This window comes from Rattus norvegicus, chromosome 14, assembly GCF_036323735.1.
Source record: "Rattus norvegicus strain BN/NHsdMcwi chromosome 14, GRCr8, whole genome shotgun sequence".
NCBI lineage: Eukaryota > Metazoa > Chordata > Mammalia > Rodentia > Muridae > Rattus > Rattus norvegicus.
Genome location: NC_086032.1, coordinates 31,093,400 through 31,114,406, shown reverse-complemented (window position 1 = coordinate 31,114,406; position 21,007 = coordinate 31,093,400). Strand labels below are relative to the sequence as shown.

Genomic DNA, 21,007 nt, shown 5'->3' with positions numbered 1-21,007 from the left:
GGTTGTGGCAGGTTATAACCTGCAAGGTCTTTTCCCAGTTTGTTCCTTCTAGCCATGCCCCCCTGTCCTAAAGAGTCCACAGCCACCCAAAACAGTGCCGACCAGCGGGTATTCAAACAGCCCAAGTGAACATTTTACACGTGAGCCATGACAGTTCTTGAATCTGTGGGATCCTGGTTTATTTATTTTTACATATTTATTTATTCGTTTATTGTATGTTTAAATATGCATGCATGTATGTGTCCCGGCACGCACATGGAACACGCACAGGGAAGTAGCCTCAACTACAGCTGGCTGGAGTTGGTTCTCTTCTTCCACTATGTGCTGTTGAAGCTTAAACTCGGGTTGTCAGGCTTGGTAACGGGACTTTACCAGCTGAGCCATCTCAGTGGCTCTAGCATCCTGATTATTTTATATACATTATTTATTTATGTATATAAGTGCACTGTAGCTGTCTTAGACACACCTGAAGAGGGCATCAGATCTCATTACAGATGGTTGTGAGCCACCATGTGGTTGCTGGGATTTGAACTCAGGACCTCTGGAAGAGCAGTCAGTGCTCTAACCACTGATCCATCTCTTCAGCCCAGAATCCTAATTTTTTAAAAGACAAAACTCTAGTATCCTTTATTCATAAAGGGAGAAAAAAATAAGTGATTCTACATCTTCAACACAAAATCAAGGGACTTGGCAGAGTTTTTATGCTGGCTGAGAAATATTTCTACTTTGGGCTTGTGATCAAATCATTTTGCCGCCCTGGTCCTTTGACACTGATAGATTAGATCACACTAGGTATTTTATGTAAGTAATTTGCACCCAACAGATTTCTGGATACACAGGTAAAAGGCAATGCATGCCAGGTCAGCTGAGTCAGTGATACTGGTGTGTGTCAGACAGAGGGAGGGCAAAGTATGAGAGAGAACATATCGAAAAGCAGGCTGAGTGGGACTTGGCTCCAGTTCCCACCACATCCTGTTGGCCTTGTGCTGTTGTGGATGGAACCTAGGGGACCCTCTGTTTTTAACCGGTTGAACAGGAAGGATGAATCAATGTTGGAAAAAGTCCTTTTGGGACCTTGGGTCCTCTCTGATTCTTTGTTTCTGCATGTTAAATGGAAGGAAACAGAAGTACACAGAATTTGAGGACTCAGTTCCAGTAAGAGAGCCCTTCTGAGAGTCAGCCTTCCTGAGGGCCAGCCTTCCTGAGAGTCCCCCTAGTTCCAAAGGATGCCTTATAATTTTTCTTTTTATATCACCACGAGTCCCAGGCTATGATCTAGGAGAGTATCTTGTATATCCAGAAGATATACGAGTCACTGGGGTTATAGCTCAGTGGTAGAGCATTTGACTGCAGATCAAGAGGTCCCTGGTTCAAATCCAGGTGCCCCCTTTCCATAGATTTTGGGGCTGGAGAGATGGCTTAATGGTTAAGAGCACTGGCTGTTCTTCCAGAGGTCGTGAGTTCAATTCCCAGCAACCACGTGGTGGCTCACAACCATCTGTAATTGGATCCGATGCCCTCTTCTGATGTGTCTGCAACAGCATCCAAACAAACAAACAAAGGAGCAGAAGATATACGAGTCTGCCATGTATGGACTCTCTTATACTGATCTATAGCTTTGAGTCTAACTCCAATTTCAACTTCACTTTTGCTAATTAAAAGAAGGAAGATGGCTCTTCTCCTTTCCTCCGCCATCGTGCGCTCTGCGCCTGATTCAGATCCTCGCCATGTCTTCTCACAAGACTTTCAGAATCAAGCGATTCCTGGCAAAGAAACAAAAGCAAAATCGTCCTATTCCTCAATGGATTCGGATGAAAACTGGTAACAAAATCAGGTACAACTCTAAGAGAAGACACTGGAGGAGAACGAAGCTGGGTCTATAAGGAGTCACACTACGGCCAGACTGAGGATTTCTACTGAATCACCGTCATCGATCAGTCCGACCAGATGGATTTCAACATTTTTAACCTAGAGATTTACTTGTGTCTGAACTAATTTGTCCAGTAATAAAATTTAGAACCTTTCAAACTGAAAAAAAAAAAAAAAAAGAAGGAAGATGGCTGTCAAAATGGGTCAGCAAGGTTAAAAATAATTCAACATTTTATTCTATCATTAGGATCCTGGGGGCCCGAGACAATAAAGTAAAAACATGTTATCAAAAGACAATAAATGTTACCCAAAATAAAAAATAATGAGTCAGCAAGTACAGGGGCTTGCGGCACAAACATGGCAGCCCGAGTTTGATCCCTGGAACTCACATAAATGCAGGAGAGAACTGACTCCACAAAGTTGTCCTCTGCCTTCTACACATGCATGCACTGGTATATACATCCCCCTCCCCTGCCGGCTTAAAAATAAACATCTTTATATTTTTGGTTGTGAGCCTACCCTTTAATGGCTGAACCATCTCTCCAGCCCAATACACATCTTTAAAGGGGAGAGAAAACTCCTTTAGACTTATAGCAGTATTTACATTACCTGGGGAAAAACCAATGATATGGTGTTCTTTTCAAATCTTTTCATTGGTACTAAAAAAAATGCAAGAATACATGCTTAGGATACCAATTCAAGGGTCTTTAACCGTATGATAAACCCACCTCCAGTAACCAATATTCATTGTATATAGTTTTTGTTTCCTTTTTAAAATAGAAAAAAAGTCAGACATATTACCCTGCAGGTCTCCCCTTTCACTAAACAATGTATCAAAGCTTGATCTTTGCGGGTCAGAAGAAACGTTACTGTATTCTGTAGCTATGAAATGTTCCAGGCATGGATTTGCTTAAGAGAAGCCTGGATGGTTTTTCTTCTGCATGTTAACTATGAATGAGCCCATACCCATTCTTATATCCTGCTGCTCCTGTTTCTGTGTGATGGGTCCCCAGTTCTGAGACTGCTGGCTCAGAAGGCTTTTAATTTTAACAGGTATTCCTAGATTATTTGGGCAATTCGTGGCCCTGGCAATGTGATTGAGAATGATCATTTCTCATACACTTCCCAGCAGTGAGGGTTAGGAGTTTTGCAAAAGTAGGTCAAGCTGGAGGGGTAGCACTACCGAGGATTGTTCTTTTAATTGCTTGTGAGGACTCCGTGTGAGGTCTAGCGGATGTTCACGTGTTTGCCTGGCCAGCTGTATGTACTGGCTCCTCTTCACTGTTTATAGCTTTATTAATTTTCTTATACTTAAGTTACATACATACCATATACGCACACACACGCATCATAACTGAAGAATGAATATATATATTATATGTCAGAACTGGGAAAATATATATTAGAATTGGGGAACGAATATATATATGTATGTATATATTCTCCAATATATATATTCATTCCCCAATACACACACACACACACACACACACACACATATATATCAGAACTGGGGAATATATATTTTAGATATATCAGAACTGGGGAATATATGTAAGTTGTATATGAGTGTGTGTGTGTGTGTGAGTGTGTGTGTGTATGTGTGTGTGAGTGTGTGTGTATGTGTGTGTGAGTGTATGAGTATGTGTGTGAGTGTGTATGTGTGTATGTATGTGAGTGTGTGTGTATGTGAGTGTGTGTGAGTGTGTGTGTATGTGAGTGTGTGTGAGTATATGAGTGTGTATGTGAGTGTGTGTGTGTGTGTGTGTGTGTGTGTGTGTGTGTGGTGTGAACCTACATAGACAAGAAGAGAATATTAGGTGTCATTGTCTATGTTCTCTGCCTCATTTTCTCGAGACAGGGTCTCTCATTGAACTTGAGGCTCAGTGTTTTGAACAGAAAGCCCACCAGCGAACTCTTGGCATCTGTTTGTCTCTCCCTCTTTCCCCCCAGTGCTCGTGTCACAGGAATATGTGGCTCTACCTGGCTTTTTCACAGGGATGCTAGGGACTCAAACGCAGGTTTTTATATGCATCGCCCTCCTTCTGTTCTCAAGGTTCTCTTGTTGCCTACTCTTGTCTTTCTTTTGACTTTGCTTCTATTTCAGAAATATGTCTTTTATTTCTAATCATTAGCCATCCACTCCAATTCCGAGTCCTTCTAGCCTTTACTTTCAACGGTCTTTTTTTATACTACAGTTCTTCTGTTTGTAGACAACATTTTAGACATGTTTTTAGAGATGGTGTTGGCTGACCCTCTCACATTTTCCCCCCAGTGCTGAGGATTGAAACCAGGGCCACCCACACACTAGGCACATGTCCCACAACTGAGCTGCACCCCCAGACCTCTCTGTTCTTTCCTGCATGAGACATGATTTTATCTTCTTCTGTGCTTATTTTTCATGTAAAAATCCACACACTTTCTGGAGGAACTGCTGTCTGGGATTCCTTTCTCTGACTTCTCAGAGCACCAGTTCGAATGCCCTCATTCAGTGATAAAAATTTGATGACTTCGTTTCTGTGGCTTCCTGGTTTTGTTTCCCTCCCCAACCTTTATCTGCCTCTATTGTCTCTGTATCACCCAGTTAAATCGTGTATTCGTGTTCATAGCAGCTCTTTGTAGGTGAGAGGTCCAGGTGGCTGCAGCTCCTGTACCTTTCCCGGGTCACCAGAACTTACCCAAGTGGATATGGCAATGAGCGTCTGTTGGGACTTTCTCTGGTCAGAGGTGTTGTCCTGGCCTTCCTTTGCCCTGGTTCCTTCCTCATAGCTGCTGACTTCCCAAAGCCTTGTGACACACCTTCCAACACACCTGCACTGTGGCATTTTCAGGGATGGCTTGTCACCAACGTATTGGTATCTAGAGGTTCTGTGTTTTTACTTAAAATTTTTTAAAGCTTTGGTAAAACACATACAACGCTAAATATTAGCGCCTTAACTCTTTTTTCATTTTCCACCACTGAAGATGTACTAGGAAAGCACTCTACACTTGGGCCGTCCATCCAACTCCATCTCACCTATTTAGTTGTGTAAGTCAGCACAGCTGGTAACCACTTAATGGCTCAGACTATGTGCTTAAAAGGTCGCCATGATACGAGAGTGGTAACATTCAGCAGAAGCTGTACCTGAGATTTGGAGGGTTCGTTTTTTTCCAGGTTAGCACTATGAAGGCGTGACATTCTCCAGAAATTGGGTGCCATTGAAGAGCCTCAGTGATCAGCCAGTCACTCAGTCACAAGGGGAAACAGTGGCCAACGCAAGTTGTGAGTATTCTACCCACTGTGATTGACTACAGTTTCAGCTCATGATGGCTTTTTACCACCGTGACTCCTTATGAGTCGATGGGCATCTATCTATCCACTCACACTGTTGTGAGAGAATTCTTTTTATCTTGTAAAACTGGAACTCTGTATCCATTAAATAACTCCCTCTCCCCCTCATCCGTTGGTTCTGGTTGTTCCATCTATTCTGCCAAGGAGACTGCACTCAGGGAGATGGAGAAACTCTGCTCCTGCCATTTCCCCATCAACACAGATCCCTGCAGACGGCAGTCTGTTCTAGAGCCCTTAGCTACAGTATGGCATGAAACTCAGTAAGCCTTCCCACTCTTAACTAAGGACCTAGTCATTCCTAATTCCTATACTGTTTGGCAGGGTGATGAGGTACTCTCTTGTACTCATTAAAGTGTGACAGATAACGTAAGAGTTGCCCTTCTTACCCCTTTCCAGGTCAATATGCAGCACAAGCTTCTAGCAGGCAGATGCTGCTAATTCTTCACCTAGCTAATGACGTAGGAAGAAGGACCAGATGTTCTCAAATGGATGCTAAGTGTAAGTACTTTATATTTTATTCCACAGCCTAGTAGCAGGTCTCTTTACTAATTGGTTGGTCTAAGATAACTTGATAATAGAGTAGTCCTGGACTCTGCTTGTGAGTACTTGAGGAGAAAGGAGTGGCCCAGACAGACATGGAGTGGCTCAATTAGAAGCAAACATTTGACATAGGTGCACACAAGGTACTTAACTAGCTGGTATGCAATCAGAGTTGTGGCTTCTGTCACTGGCAGAATCAAAAGGAACGAAATCTTTCATTCAGCCATGCATTCCCGGTCTTAGGGGCTCAAGTCTTTCACTTCATTAATTTCCCTAACCATGGCTATGACCATTGGAGGCAGAGCTCATGATATTCCTTTGTAATAATAATTATATAAGCTGAAGAGAGAGATTGGAAGAGGGCACGTGTAAGTGACGAATGTCCAAAGCCAGAGAGGCATAAACTGACAGTTTCTAGAAACTAAAACACATGTTCCTATGCACAGTTTCAGTGCCTTGTTCACACAAGAACCCACCAATCTAAAACAAACGTCACATTTGCATGAGAAATGACTGTGTACCACTTTCTCTGCTGATGTCCAAAGAACATCTGCTGCGGTCCCTAGCACAGAGGTACGCTGATTCTTATGAGCTCAGCGGATCACATTCTTATCCTGTGGATTTGAAATGTGTGCCGGCCATGGTGAAATCTCTGTAGAGGACTCAATCTTATTCAAGCGGATTGAAAAGTAATTTGTCCGCAGGCTTCCCCTCTGCGGTGGCCAGGTGCTATTTTTAGAAAACAAGGACTTCTCTGATTACCTCTTCTGATCTGCTTTACTTTTCGTGCCCCCCTCAGGAAGTGAAATGACATGTTGGTTATTTCACTTCACAAAGCAAACCGATGCGAGCAGTCTTAGACTGCTTGCAATTAGCCAAGTCGATCACGGGGATTTGGGGATCATTTTATCGAGCTACATCAGACAATGCCACTGTCAAAACTTGAGTCTTTTAAATTATTTTAACGTATCAAAGAGCATCTGTTGGTCCTCTGGGTACTTTTCTTGAAAAGCACATATATGGCCTTACAGAATAAGCAGGAGCACTTTTTCCTGCTGGTAGTAATCAGTTACCGGTGAGATGAGCAGGCAGCTTAACAAAGGAAATGCACAGTAAGAAGCTGGAAGAATATGTGGATTAAGAACTAGAAACAAAAGGTCCCAGAGCTCAGTAGGACAGGAGGAGGTTATGGCTGCTCCGGGAACACCACGGGAAATGATGCCTCAAAAGGGCCGCGTAGGTTTCTTTAAAACCTCGCTAATGTCCAGACTCAAGTACTAGATCTATGGAGCCCACCAGAAACTGTCCACTGTTCCGAGGCGCCTTCTCCACCATCCTCCCCGCAGGTGCCATTGATGCGAGTGACCTCTGACCGGTGCCAGACAACCAAGAAGTTTTCTGCCATCCTGTGACCGACCTGAGTCTAATCATAGAACTTCTGGAGCTGCAGGTCCACGTGCAGGGTGAAGCGGCTGTGCGGTTCCATTTTGAGGGCGTCGGTGGGGTGCGGGGGGCTAGGGCTGTGCACGTGCTATCTGTTTGGAGGACTTACCCCTGAGAGGCTGCTGTCAAGACACCTGGCTCCTTTCTGGTAGGCAGCAGGTCGCTAAAGAGGACCAACAGGTAGCAAAGGATGTCCCCACTGCATCAGGCCTTGCTTCGGTTGCCCCAGTATCACACTGACCTTTCGCTCACCTTCAATCAGTCCCTGAGTCACAGCAGGTCTCTTGGCCGTAGAAATCTGGCAGGTCCAGATGGAGCCTGGGTAACTTTGAACAGCTGGTAACTAGTTTGACTCTTCATGATCCCAACCCCTTTGGTCCCCAGTAAAGATGGTTGAAACACAATGTGCTGCTGACTCAGGGACCCAGTTCTGAGAGGGGGAGTTTCTTTCTGCTGCCTCCCTGGATGTGGACATAAGACACCTACTCTGGAGAAAGAAACTTGCTTTATGAAGAAGAGGAGGAGGAGGAAGAAGAGGAGGAGGAGGAGGAAGAGGAAGAGGAAGGGGAGGAGGAGGAGGAAGAGGAAGAGGAGGAGGAGAACTATAAACAAAGTCAGGAGTAGAGGCACGCACCTGCAATCCCAGCACTCTAGAGGCTGAAGTGCAAGCTCATGACTGCCACCAGCCTGGACCATATACCAAGACCCTTCCAGAAAGAAAGATGGCAGGCTGTCAGGCTGTCAGGCTGTAAATGAATGAAGAAGCATCTATCTAGTTCAGTAGGCTCTGGCACTCTGGTGTGGCAGGTTTGCGATTGAGCGTGGTTCTTATGCCTGCATTCACACCAACTCATTGGAATCCTTGGTTTAGTGACATCTGTTTTCTGGTAACAGGAGGAGAGCTCGGGCATCCAGATGCACTGCCTCATTCATGGTGGCCTACTTTATAGCGTGCAGCTGATACACTATCACAGCCGCCTTCTGGGGATTAAACGGGTGATGCCGCCGCCTTCTAACCCACAGGGAAATTCTCATAAATCCCACTGTGCTGTTATGTTATCTCTTGGTCAAAAAATGTGAAAAATTCTGCTGGAAGCCACAGGCAGCTTCCTCTGTGCTGTAAGTATCTTGTCAGCAGTGTTGTTAGCAGGGATGACGGCCTTACAGACGACTGTGCTGGAGACAGAAACTCCAGAGGAAGAGAGGGACAAGACTCCACGGCCTCTGCAAGGGCTCAAGGTCGGCTCCAAGGACAAGGGCTGTCTTTGATTTTGGCAAAGCCCCTCAGATTTCTACCCTGTCAGTTTGTGGGGAGTGGTTGAGCCTTTTTGGTTGTTTGTTTTGTTTTCAGATACAGTCTTCCCGTGTTGACTCTTAATCTTCCTGCCACAGATTTGTGAGTGTTGGGGGCAAAGTTGGCTTTTTTTTTTTTATGACAAAAAGATCTTTATGAAAAATTAAAATTAAATATGCCTATATTCTCAGGATTCACAGAAGCTACATAGCAGCTGAAGTTAATTAACAATGATTTATTTATTTAATTTTTATTTAACAAGTATTTATAAATGTAGAACCTAAATCCATCCTGGTTTGTCCACAGGGAGAAACGGTAGACCCTGAGTTGTTGGAGACTGACAGGAAGATGGCGCCCCCACTGTCCCAGAAGGCCACAGCACCTATCTAAGACTTCCCTTTCATTTCTTTTTGCCAAGGAACTAGATAGAGTGATGTAAATCTATTCTATATTTCCCTCAGCATTTATCGAGGTGTTTAAACACACCTCAAAAGTTAAAAATATTATTCTTATGTGTACGGTGTTTTGCTTGAACGTACGTCTGTGCCCTGCCTGCACATCTGGTGCCTGTTAGAGGCTGGGGGTGGGTGGGTCTTAGAGCCCCTGGGAATGGAGTTTGTGAGCTGCCACATGGGTGCTGTGAATCAAGCCTGGGTCTTCTGGGGGAGCAGCACTTGAGTGCTGAGCCATCTCTCCAGTCCCTCAAACAAGCTTGAAGATTCTTTTGCATTAACATTTATTATTATTGTTGACAAACAAGAACAAAACCCACTCCTTTCCACCCCCATATGCTCTTTTGGGTGAAGCAAGTATACAATTGTTTATATATTATGTATCAGGGCAGTTATACTACCTATAAGCACCTGCAGTATACGATCAGGTTAAAATGTCTTTGTTCATTCTATGTATAGGATACAAGTATGACTGCACCCTTGTTCATTTCTCCATCCCAGGAAAATATGCTTCTGGTGATTCCTAATAAAGTTACATGTATGCATGCCTGGGTATACATCCTTCATGTCTGAGTGTCTTTACTGACTGGCCTTATACTGGGGCTGCCCTACCTTGAGTCTTACCATCTCTTATGCCTTTCTGCACTTCCCAACCAATCAGAACAGACATTAGTTTTGCAGGATCCATATAGGAGATGTCCGTATCTTTCTTGTGACATAAATTCCTCTTGGCACACAGCACAACATGGAGAGGAACCAAAGGGCTAATTTCCTGCTAGTCGGTAGGAAGGCAGGAAGAAGAAACGGGAGAGCAGTCTCCCATATAACCTTCCTGCTGCCCTATGAAATAAGAGCGGTCAGGAAGTTGATGGCCAGAAGGTCAAGGGTCAGGACAAAAATCCAGCTTGCTATGGAACAATAAAGCCAGGGACAGAATGTGTTTGTTGGATCAAGAGCCAACCCCCAAATGGCTCCTTCAACATCTGTTCTTGGCCACCATTACATTATGGTGGGACATCAAAAGAAGACCCAACTCACAAATGGGTTCTGCATTCAACGTCCTTGCAAGGTTCCTACAGCTCGTTGTTGGGATGGTCATTTCCAAGTGTCCTCAATCCTCCTCTGCACACTTTACACTTGCAGACACTTGCTTGATACCCTAACTCGAGCCTTTACAGGGTGGCCTTCAAACAGAAACGTGCACACAAAACACGGGATTCATCTGTAGTACCCCCAGGAGCAGCAGTTCTTCGCTAACTCTGTGCTCAAAGGAAATTGATAGGACACAAGTCCTGTAAATAATGACCAGCCACCATATCTGTGTTCTCTGTTTACTGTGGGGGAAGGGAGACTAGATGACCTTCTCAGGAGGCTAAAAGTCCTGACACTGCTGAACGTTCAAAATACACGAACTCGGGCAACCCCCATGCTCACTGTTGAGGTTGACGTCATCAGGGACATGTCAATCTCGAGGGTCTCATCGGAGTGACAAGAGACTCCCCTCTAGGCTAAGTTGGGTGGAGCTACCCCATCCTATTAGAGATCCTAGAAAGGTGTTAGTTCAGATAATCCAGACAGAGGTGAAGAAGGTTCCTCTTTCCAATAGGCTACCTGAAAAACCAACCTTCATCGTTCATGCGTTTGCTCATTCGGTGCCAATTCGACCACATCCCAAGGCTTCCCAATGCTGGAGATTCGGAGGTGAGCAAAGCGGATGAAAACCTGAGGCTCAAGGAAGCCATGCTCTCGAGAAACATCTGACAGGTTGGATCATGTGGGTTTAGGTAAACTCTCAAGTGGTGTGATGCTGACAGAGGCAAACACAATTCCACTCTGTCCAAACAGGCGAGAGCATGGAACTAGCCAGGAGGAAAGACAGAGGCAAGCCCTGAGCTGCCTGCAGCATGAGAGGCCATCATGCGTTTCAAGAGCTTCCAATTGCTACGGTGGACAAAGGGAATCCTCAAAAGTCCCTTGGCTGTGAAACACGGAATTCTGGGCAAGCAGAGCAAATGCTGCCCCATCATATAAGAATTTCCCGAAGAATGAGAGTCTCCCATAGTCACCAGAAATCACTTTAAAACAATGATAGTTCTAGGCCCGGGCAGGACATTAAATTATCTGGAAAGCGTTTATGAGTTTCTTGGCTCAGCCCACATCCAGACCAATTAAATCAGAATCTTGGAGGGGAGCTCAGGCATAGCCTTCTGTGACTCGCCCTGGCGAGCAGACCAGCGAAGGACGACTGCTCCAGAAGGTGAGGTGGCCTTGCACCTGGAAAGTGGCAGGTCACAATGCTCTGTCAAGTTCACTCAGGTTATAGGTGCTGGGTCTGCAAAGCCAGTCATTTTCTTCCCCTTCCCATCTGCATCCTCATTTCTATTCCCCACTTGACAGGAAATGTTATCATCTCTCAGACAGAGGTGGCCGACCTAAGTGGGCACCTGCTGAGTCTCAATTTGCTCATTTGCAGTGGAATTTTTTGATTCTTTCTTTCAAATGTGTTCCTGCCAAGCTACGCAGCAAAGGGACTATTATATATGTATTTTTCTTTTATCAACAAGACTCTAAGAGCCAAAGAGTATGCCCAGTGTGTGCCCCCTCCTGGCATTGATGGCACTCTTCATTTTCCAGAGTGTGATTTTTGTTCACTATCCTCTATGAAGTCAATAGTTTAACTAATATATACATATATACATATATGCATATACACACATATATATGCATGTATATATATATGTATGTATGTATGGCAGTGATTACTGTACTGAATGACCCCTGAACCCAAAGCTGTAGACTAAAGCCAGTGAGGAGCGCCACAAGAAATCAATACAAGTGACACTGAGCTGGAAGACAGACACTTTCTGTGCTCTAAAGCACAGTATACATGCTAGCCATAGAGTCTAAGCACATGTGCCAGCCACTAGACAGACCCTCTTTATGGAGTCCGAGATCCCACAGGGACAGGTGGGATTCCTTGTCCTTGTAGAACAGGGTGGAAGTTTCTAGAGGTTGGTCTTCAGTACTTCAGTACCCTATGTTATTGTGTAGCCATAAACAAAGTCACATCTAACCTGGGGACATATAAAGTAGTGTCGTGCTTGCATTGGTCAGAGTAAGGCAGCATCACGCCTTAGAAATGACACTTGTTTTGTTTTTTTTTTTTTTTTTTTTAATCTTTGAGAGCAGGTTCTGATAGCCTAAGGCAGTTTGGAGCCTCCAAGTCTCCTGCCCCAGCCTGCTAAGTGTTGGTGTTACAAGTGTATACCTCTATATCTGGCTTTTGTTGCTATTTCAATGGTACTTAGAAACTCACTCAGGCTTCATGATGCCAGTAACAATAAGAATGGAAATGAAACAAAATGAGGCCTTTCCGTGTGCTAGACGTCAATATCATTTTCCTATATTATCTCACCTTCCTAATACCTTTAAGTGGAAGATATAATCGTAGCTGCATTTCAGCTAAGAAAATGAATGGAGTAAGTTTGGCTCAGACAACAGGGAAGAGGCATTTATGCCTCTTCTGACTGACTTCAGAGTGCACATGCGGAAGCTCTGTGCTGTATCTCTTCACACATACCAGGTCTTGTCTGCCATAGCACACTACAAGCAAACCACAAGAAGAAAAGGCTGGTAGAGACAGTCTGGTGTCAGCCCTGAAGTCCTATTGTACCTATAGTCACCACAGGCCGGTCTGGGAGCTGAGCTGTCTCCCCCAGTCTTATCCTGATGGAGTCCATAGGTTCAAGTTGATGGATGGAGTGCATACAGATCCGAAGAGAAACCTTCGAGGGGCAGTGTTAAGAAAAGGAGGGGTAGCCCCCACTTCTGGATGTTGTGTACCGAGCTTCCCACTTTTCCAGGAGAGAGGTATGCTGACTGTTTGCTTACTGTGCTCTCACAGGGGCGGGTCAGGCGCGGCTCTGGAATCTGGTGACTCAGGCAACTGTGCTGAGCAGAGCTCACCGCTTAAAACACGACTGCAGCTCTGTGACTAGCAAAGCCTATTCCTCTGAGCTCAGCTAGACAGGAAAAGGTGGCAGCCTGCAGTGATGGGCCAGGCAGAATGGATACAAAGAAAAAGGCCTTGGAGTGGAGAGCATTTGGGTGGTATCGAGCGAGTGGGAGGTTCTCTTTGCCTCATCTCGGCTGAGCTTAGAAAGACCTGCCCTGCCCTGCCTTGCCAGTTACCAGTGAACCAAAGGCATCCATGGTCCACAAAGCCAAGTCAGATTCACTCTACTCTACCACTCTGAGCCTCTGATCCCAGACACACCTGAGCCCACGGGGGCCTCTAGTTCTGAAGCCCAGGCTTGTCAAACATCGGGCAGCATCTTTATCTCTGCCCTAACTTGCCCTCTCCAGCCGGGCTTAGCATCTTTAATAAGGGGCCACACTGCAGGACCCCGCTCCTTGATGTCTGTGCTCACAGAGAAGCACACATTTCGTTCCCCGTCAAAAGCTGATGGCTTCCTGAGGGGGTTCCTGTTGGAAGCCAAGGTTACCATCTAATTGCTGAAGCCACGATTGAAATTCCCCTTTGGATCCCCGAGTTCTGAAAACTCCCCTGGAGAATGAACCAGCTTGGAGTCCTAGGCCTGGGCTGCCCCGACACATTCCAGAGGCTTCACTTCTGTGTGGTCCCTTTCAAAGCCTTTGGAAAGTTCCAGGAGATCCATTTTCTTGATAAATGTTTTCATCTTTGCCTGGAGTAGAGCCAGAAGAGAGCGAAGCAGATGTCAGATCCAGTCTTTCCAACTCCACCACTTGACCGCTGGCTGCTAATTTGTGCTGACGTAGACAAAATGCCGGGTAAATGTTTCTCATTCAAGGGGAGACAAGCAGAGACAAAACTCATCACTTGTATGCCATCTTAAAAAAAAAAAGAAAGCAAGCAAGCTCCTGTAGAAGGTGGAGATGTCCCTTCTCCCAAAAGACACTGTGAGAAACAAGGCAACGACAATCAGCTGCACCAATGCCTGTTAGAATATTAAATCACTGGCTTTCTGTTTCTTTGTTTATTTGTTCGTTTATTTGTTTTCCTCCAGAGTCAAAATGGAATATGATGAATTGAGCTCTCAAATTCTTCCATGAATTGTCCCTCTGTACCTTGTCAAGAGTCTAACAAGTGCTGGAGAGAGGTAGCTCAGTGGTTAAGAACACTGGCTGCTCTTCCTTAGAGAGGTTCAACTCCTAGTTGAATTCCTAGAGAGGCACAACTCCCCGTGGCAGCTCAAAACTGTTGGTAATTCCAGTTCCAGGGTATCCAAAACCCTCATATGCAGGCAAACCACCAATGCACGTGAAATAAATTAAAAAAGAGTCTAATGCCACCACTACCAGCAAATAGGCTTCAATACCAACAAATGCAAAGTAATGGCGAACAGTGGCGCTACCCACGCACCACCCTTAGGTGTGGAGTAGATATTCAAGTTGAGAAAGCAGAGATATGCCGAGATTACAGTACGCAAGTCATCCTGTGAAGGAGGAGGCCTAAATTGTACCACTACACACATTATCCTGGGGCTGTGACAGCTGCCTTTTTATAGTGTCCAGCTTTGTGAACCTGTCAGTTTGGCTTGGCCTTGACCTCATGGACACTTACTGTGGGTTGATGAAGATCACCATACCTCATGAACAGGCCTTTGTCAACGCTAGGTTACTCAGCCTGTTTTACCTGGCTTGAACCTTTCTTAGTTTTCAGAGGCAAGACTTCTGTGTTTCTCTGGCCTACTTCTGGGAACAGCAGGATTTCCTCCCTGGACTTCCTGGACAGCTATGCTGCCTCCCCCAACTCCCAACCTTCTGCTGGGTTAGAGATGCTAAGGGGGTGGGGCATGTTGTAAACCCCAGCTGTGGCTAATCTGTCCTTTCTGTCCTCTGTGAACCCAGAAAGCAATTTGGCACATGAGTCTTTTCAAGAGTCAGATCGTTTTGCCATTAATTGAATCTGTGATAAAACATGATTCAACTCTTTAATACATATACAATTCAAGTTAAAAGGAGACACCTTCTCCCTATTACTCTGGCTTTCTTCTCTTGTTTCATCAGCGTCTTGGTGTATGGTGTATGTTGGGGTGCCCTTCCCCACGGGTATTTTGAATGCCTCTACCCTGACCCCACTCAAAGAGTAAAGGGTATCTGGGGGGCATCTTGACTGTTACCTTAAGTGAACAGGCACATGAATTATGGTGTATACCTAAGTTTCTGTCACTTTCAAAACTTTCTGATCTAGTCACTCATAAACTCCCAAAGGGAGCAGCATTCATGGATCCTCCGGCTTAATTCTTTTGACAGGAACTCAGTCTTTCCTTTCAACTGGTTACTAAGAAGATATCTGTGCTATAGTTAAAGGCGTAGAGGCCAAGTCAGAACCCATATGGGGCAGCTGGAGGTAGAGGAAGCTCTCCACTGGGAGGCAGATTTTAGAACCAGGGAGGCCTACTGCCCTTGGACTCTACCCAGAATGAGAGAAGCCAGCTGCCCTTGGACTCTAACCAAGGGCATTGTGTTAGTGAGCTGTCCAAAAAGAACACCCGTATATGGCAGTTTCTTCTGGAACGTGAGTCTCTAGTGGACCCTTCCAGGGACAGGGCAGAAACCACACGAAGGATGTCCGTAACTGCCTGCTCGGCTCCATCATTCTATCTCAGAGCTGACCAGTGTGAAGGAGGGGAAAGTGGTAACAGCCTCCTCCACTCTGCCCTCCTAAGTGAGGCCATTTTTCAGCTCTAATGGGGCTTTCTCAACTCCCACACAACCACGCCACAGTATTCATGTTACAGGTTTCTTCCTGGTGTGTGATGTGAATGTGCCTGTGCCTATTCAGTTTAGACTTTTAAATTCTATTTCCTTGAAGAACTATGGAATGGGCACCTGCCATTTAATAACCAATTCCCAAAGTAGGTAGACTGTACCTTGTCTCTGGAGTGCTTTTCTCTCAAATAGCGGTTCTCAGCTTGTGCGTTGTGACCCCCTTGGGGGTCCTATATCAGAGATCCCACATACTTACATTATGATTAACAACAGTAGCAGATTTATAGTTATGAAGTAGCAATGAAATGACTTTCATGGTTGGGGGGTCAGCACAACATGAGGAACTGTATTAGAGGGTCACAGCGTTAGGAAGGCAGAGAACCACTGCTCTAAAAGGACCCTGCCTGAGTCCTTTACCCCTTCTTCAAAGTTGTTCCCTTTCTTTTTTTTTTGGTTCTTTTTTTTTTTTTTTTTTTCGGAGCTGGGGACCGAACCCAGGACCTTGCGCTTCCTAGGTAAGCGCTCTACCACTGAGCTAAATCCCCAGCCCCAGGTTGTTCCCTTTCTAAGGCTACTCCAGGAGCTCAAAGCTTTCCTCCAAGTTAGTGATTAAAACAGGATCAAGCGATAAGGAAGAATTAGTGATCTGCTCACCATTCCAGAAGTTTCCATGTTCAACAAGGGCAAACAAGGCCAAGAAAGTTATAAAACTATAGAGGTATTATTATCGGGTTGGGGCAGATTTTTCCCAACATAATATTTTTATCGATTATTGGGGAATTCCATACACCTGGGTCACACTCATCTCCCAGACCTCTCAGGTCCACTCACCCTTCTGACTCCCCCCAACCCCCAAAGAAGGAGGAAGAGGAGGAAAGGAGGAGGATCAGGAAGAGAAGGAAACAAGCTCAATTTGTGTTGCCCATATATGTACTGGAGCATGATCAAACTCCCAAGGGCCAGTCCCTTAAATAGAACTGAGTCCTTGCCCTCTGCACCCCTTCCAAGGAGTAATTAATTGTGGAGAGCTATACTTCGGCTTCCTTATCACAGTTTTAAAGTGTTCTCTTCATGGCTTTCTGCCTGGGATGTTACTTTTGGGGGTTATAGGGGTAGGGGAAGGGGTTGTCACAGAAGCCCTGTATGTCTCTTTCTCAACCGTGAGTCTGCAGTCATTGACTCTCTTATAGGCAGCTCCCCCAACCCCCTTCTTGTCTTTCTGATCTGAAAGCAAGGACAGAGAGTAATGGTGGGGCTGTAATTCAGAGGCAGCACTGGCTAGTATGCAAGAAATCTAAGACAGAACCTAGTAAGACTGTTCAGAAGCAGAGAGAACACTGGGCATGCCCAGGTAAACACAGCCTGTCATGGCAAGTCAGGGTCTTGGGACTGGCAGCTCTTAGACTTTTTCCTAATTGTCTTTTGTGTTCTTTGACTAACCTCTCTTCAGTTCAGTTCCTCCTATACCAACTTCACCCTCCACCTCTGTAGAAAAGGACCTTCTGTGCTCTGCTCCCGAGTCTGATGTTTTAAGTTTCCATGCAGAAGCAAGATCATGTCTCTGAGTACTGCTTATTTTAACATGGTCTTCCAGGTTCATCCATGCTGTCATGAATGACAAGATTTTCTTCTTTTGCAGGGCTAAATAATATTCCATGTCCTCTTCCCCCTGACTCCATTCCCACCCCCATACTATATCTTTTTTAGATAACTGTTTTTATTAAATTAATTAATTATTTTATTTTTCTATCTCAACCAGGATACCGATCCCCCAAGAAGTCATTATTGGCTCCTTCCTCCCTAAATCTGGACACCCTCTTCAGCATAAATCTGTTCCTTCTGCAAGACAGAATTATCTTAACAAAACATTACACTGACATGTCCGGTCTCAAGATAAACCAGTCCCCTAACAAGTTCATTGGCTGTTGGAATTCCTCTGTTTCAGCTTCCGGTGGAGTTCCTGGGTTCACTCAAGGATAGGAATGGGTTTTTAATTTGCCAAATAAACTTCACTAAAGCTTTTATTTTATTTTATTTTTTTACTTACAACACAACTCCTGGATCTGACTGTAGCTATCAAGGTAAAGAAAGAATCTGGGGATTTGGTGGAAAGTGACCATGGGATCAGACAGCTAAGTGCAGATAAATTCCCTGCTTTGTGTGTGTGTGTGTGTGTGTGTGTGTGTGTGTGTGTGTGTGTGTGGAGTGTGTGTGTGTGAGGGCACACAGCAGGGAGCCCATTGTCCACATTCCCAGAGGGTCTCCTCTGTCTGCCTAACATATACCAAGCTCTAACTGTTAGCCAGACACTGTGTTTGAAAGGCATCATAAGACAGGCTGCCCTTTATTCTAAGAGAAAGACAGACAGTTAAGAAGATGGCAGGATGGTCTCTATTGCACAGCTCATTCTCCACTCAGGCGATTGCCCTGGTCTTCCTTAGATCTGTGCTCTTTGGCTCAAGGCACCGTCCCACCCACCCCACTCACTACCAGCCTTACTCACTCCCAGTCCCCATCCCATTTCTCTATGGTACATTCTTCAGGGTACACAAAACTATGTAAAAGTACCCTTTGTTTCTGTCTAAAGCTTTCCCTGAACTCTGCAAGTAAGAAATTGTGTCTATTTCTCCAAAGCTGCTTACCCTGAGGCTTGAAGAGTGCTGGGGAGTCTTTCTTTCTTTCTTTTTTTTTTTTGGAGCTGGGGACCAAACCCAGGACCTTGCGCTTGCTAGGCAAGAGCTCTACCACTGAGCTAAATCCCCAACCCCGAGGGGAGTCTTTCATTCATCAGTCCATTCAAGTACTGATCTGGGTCCTTGGAGGTTTGGGCTCTTTGGGCAACAAAGATTCTCTTCTCCTCTAGAGCTAACTTTCTGATTGAGCAATGACACCAACCTTCATCCAGTGTTTTCTACAGTCAATTTTCACAGCATTTAATCATCAGAAAACCCGGTGATGTAATTGTAACTTCATTTTACAGACGAGGAACCCTATGGACAGAGAGGTCATGAGGTAACAAAAGCTAGTGGTTCACGGTAGCACTAACATTCATAGTCAGGGAGTCATGGTCTACAGCTGATTGTCAGCTATGGAACCTTTGTACAAAGACACAGCATGAATCTAGTAAGAATTTCTTGATGTTGACCAGTACTAGGAGAATAATAACATCATAATGAAGTGTGTGTGTGTGTGTGTGTGTGTGTGTGTGTGTGGTCACAGAGACAGTGACAAGAATTCCAAGGGAGGGTGTGTGTCTGTCTCTCTGTGTCTGTGTGTGTGTGTGTGTCTGTGTGTGTGTGTGTGTGTGTGTCTGTCTGTCTGTCTGTCTGTTTCTGTGTGTGTCTGTCTGTCTGTGTCTATATGCAGGGTATAGGCAGGAGGCACTGCACTTCCAAAGGCATGCAGAACACCAGCCATATAGCGTAGCAGGAGCTTGGGAGACTGGGAAGAGGTCTGATGGAATTGAATGGTGAAGACCCTCCTATTGCCTCACTGGCTGTTAGAACTGAGCCATGGAGGAACTAAGAAGAGAGACTGAGTGGTGGCATTCTAGGTCCACAAGTAAAATTCCTGAAGAGTGAGTAAATGGTACCCAAATATATCAGAGAAACGACCTGGGTGCCAAGGGACTCAGATTTAGAGGACTGCAAACAAAAGGTCTGAGAACCAGGAGAGAAGAGCAACCCCTTCTGTCCCCACATCATGACTTTGTGATGTCCTGATTCTTTTTTTATGAAATTTAATTGTCAGCTCCCCCTTCTAGTTAGCCAAGGACCCCAGTGAATTCTACCGGCACTCAGTTCACACTGACGGCTCCCAAACTTGAGATCATTAGCTCATTATCTTTCTAACAGATTTTTCAAGCAGATGGCTTCGCCTTCGACGGCAGAAACACAGAACTGAGCAGAGCAAGCTCTCTCTAGAATGGTGATCTTGGTGAACACCAGGAGGTGCTCCAGGGATCTAGGGAAGGCGCTCGGCAATGTGTAACTCATACAGACTCCCTTCATCGTCAAGACCAGATTTTCCCTGAGCATCCCAGCGATGCGCACCTGGAGCTGGCTAGCTGCTCAATAAATATTATGCTTAACGGAAACAGAAGAACAGAACGTAGATGGGCTATGTCACCAGGCTGAGTTCTGCAAAAATACACCTCCTGTCCCTCAATGAAAACACAATGTGGGGCTGGAGAGATGGCTCAGCGGTTAAGAGCACCAACTGATCTTCCAGAGGTCCTGAGTTCAATTCCCCACAACCACGTGGTGGCTCACAACCATCTGTAATGGGATCCAATGCCCTCTTCTGGTGTATCTGAAGACAGCGACATTGTACTCATATATGTACGTAAATAAATAATTAAAAAAAGAAAACAAGGGGCTGGGGATTTAGCTCAGTGGTAGAGCGCTTACCTAGGAAGCGCAAGGCCCTGGGTTCGGTCCCCAGCTCCGAAAAAAAAAAAAAAAAAAAGAACCAAAAAAAAAAAAAAAAAGAAAACAAAATGCAAGTTTCTTTTGGGGAAAGAAATGGCCAGAAGAAGGGAGGAAGTGCATTTTTACTCTCTGCAAAGACCGAGTACTAAATGATACACAAGGAAGTGGTTCTCAGTCCGTTTAGCTTTCGTCATTGTCAAACTATACCTAGGACCCCAATTAAACACACAATCGCCCATTCTCTTCTGCTGCGGGAAGGTATTCTGGAGGCTCTCTAGCCTCTCCCTGCTCTCTCTGGCACTCTCCTATCATAGCCCTAGAAGCCAGCCCCCATTGTTTGTCAGGATGGGCCAGAGAGACGAAAGACTGGTTTATGTCAAGGTTTCCAGTTTTAGATGCTATTTCTCACCATCTTCCTGAGCTGTACCCTTAAAGTGGTTTGCAGCCCAGAGAGGGGCTGAAGAGCTGGGCAGACTGGACGTGTTCTTTCTTATTTCTTTATCAAACCATGTGAGTGTTGAGGGAAGGAAGGAGCAAGAAAGAAACTGATAAAACTCGATCCCCCCAAAAGACAGGAAAATAGAGGGGTACATCTTGGGAGGAAGAAGTAGAGTGAGGAGGAGGGAAGGAGAGGGTCATGGTGAGACTAAATATAATAAAAGTACATTTATGAAATGTCACAATAAAACCTGTTATTTTGCATAATTAACACATTATTTTTATGAATTATAAAATAAGTCAAACTGTTTTATAAATGTGTAATCTATAAATGATATATATAGAAATATACAATATGATACATATAATAAATATATACTAAAAATAAAATAATATAAGCATATAAAATAACAAAAATTAACAATGTAAACACCACAGATGAGGAAACACCACT

At 44.9% G+C, this 21,007-nt stretch overlaps 1 protein-coding gene, 1 non-coding gene and 2 pseudogenes across 3 annotated transcripts in view; 3 read left to right on the top strand and 1 right to left on the bottom strand.

The window, feature by feature from the left end:
* The window catches only part of Igfbp7 (insulin-like growth factor binding protein 7), a 59,943-nt gene that overhangs the window by 37,217 nt on the left and 1,719 nt on the right, over nt 1–21,007 (bottom strand).
* On the top strand, nt 1,318–1,389 carry Trnac-gca38 (transfer RNA cysteine (anticodon GCA) 38). Its single transcript has one exon. It is a non-coding gene; the product is annotated as a tRNA-Cys (tRNA).
* Nucleotides 1,674–2,032, top strand: Rpl39-ps12 (ribosomal protein L39, pseudogene 12; annotated as a pseudogene).
* Nucleotides 6,701–20,184, top strand: Rangrf-ps3 (RAN guanine nucleotide release factor, pseudogene 3; annotated as a pseudogene).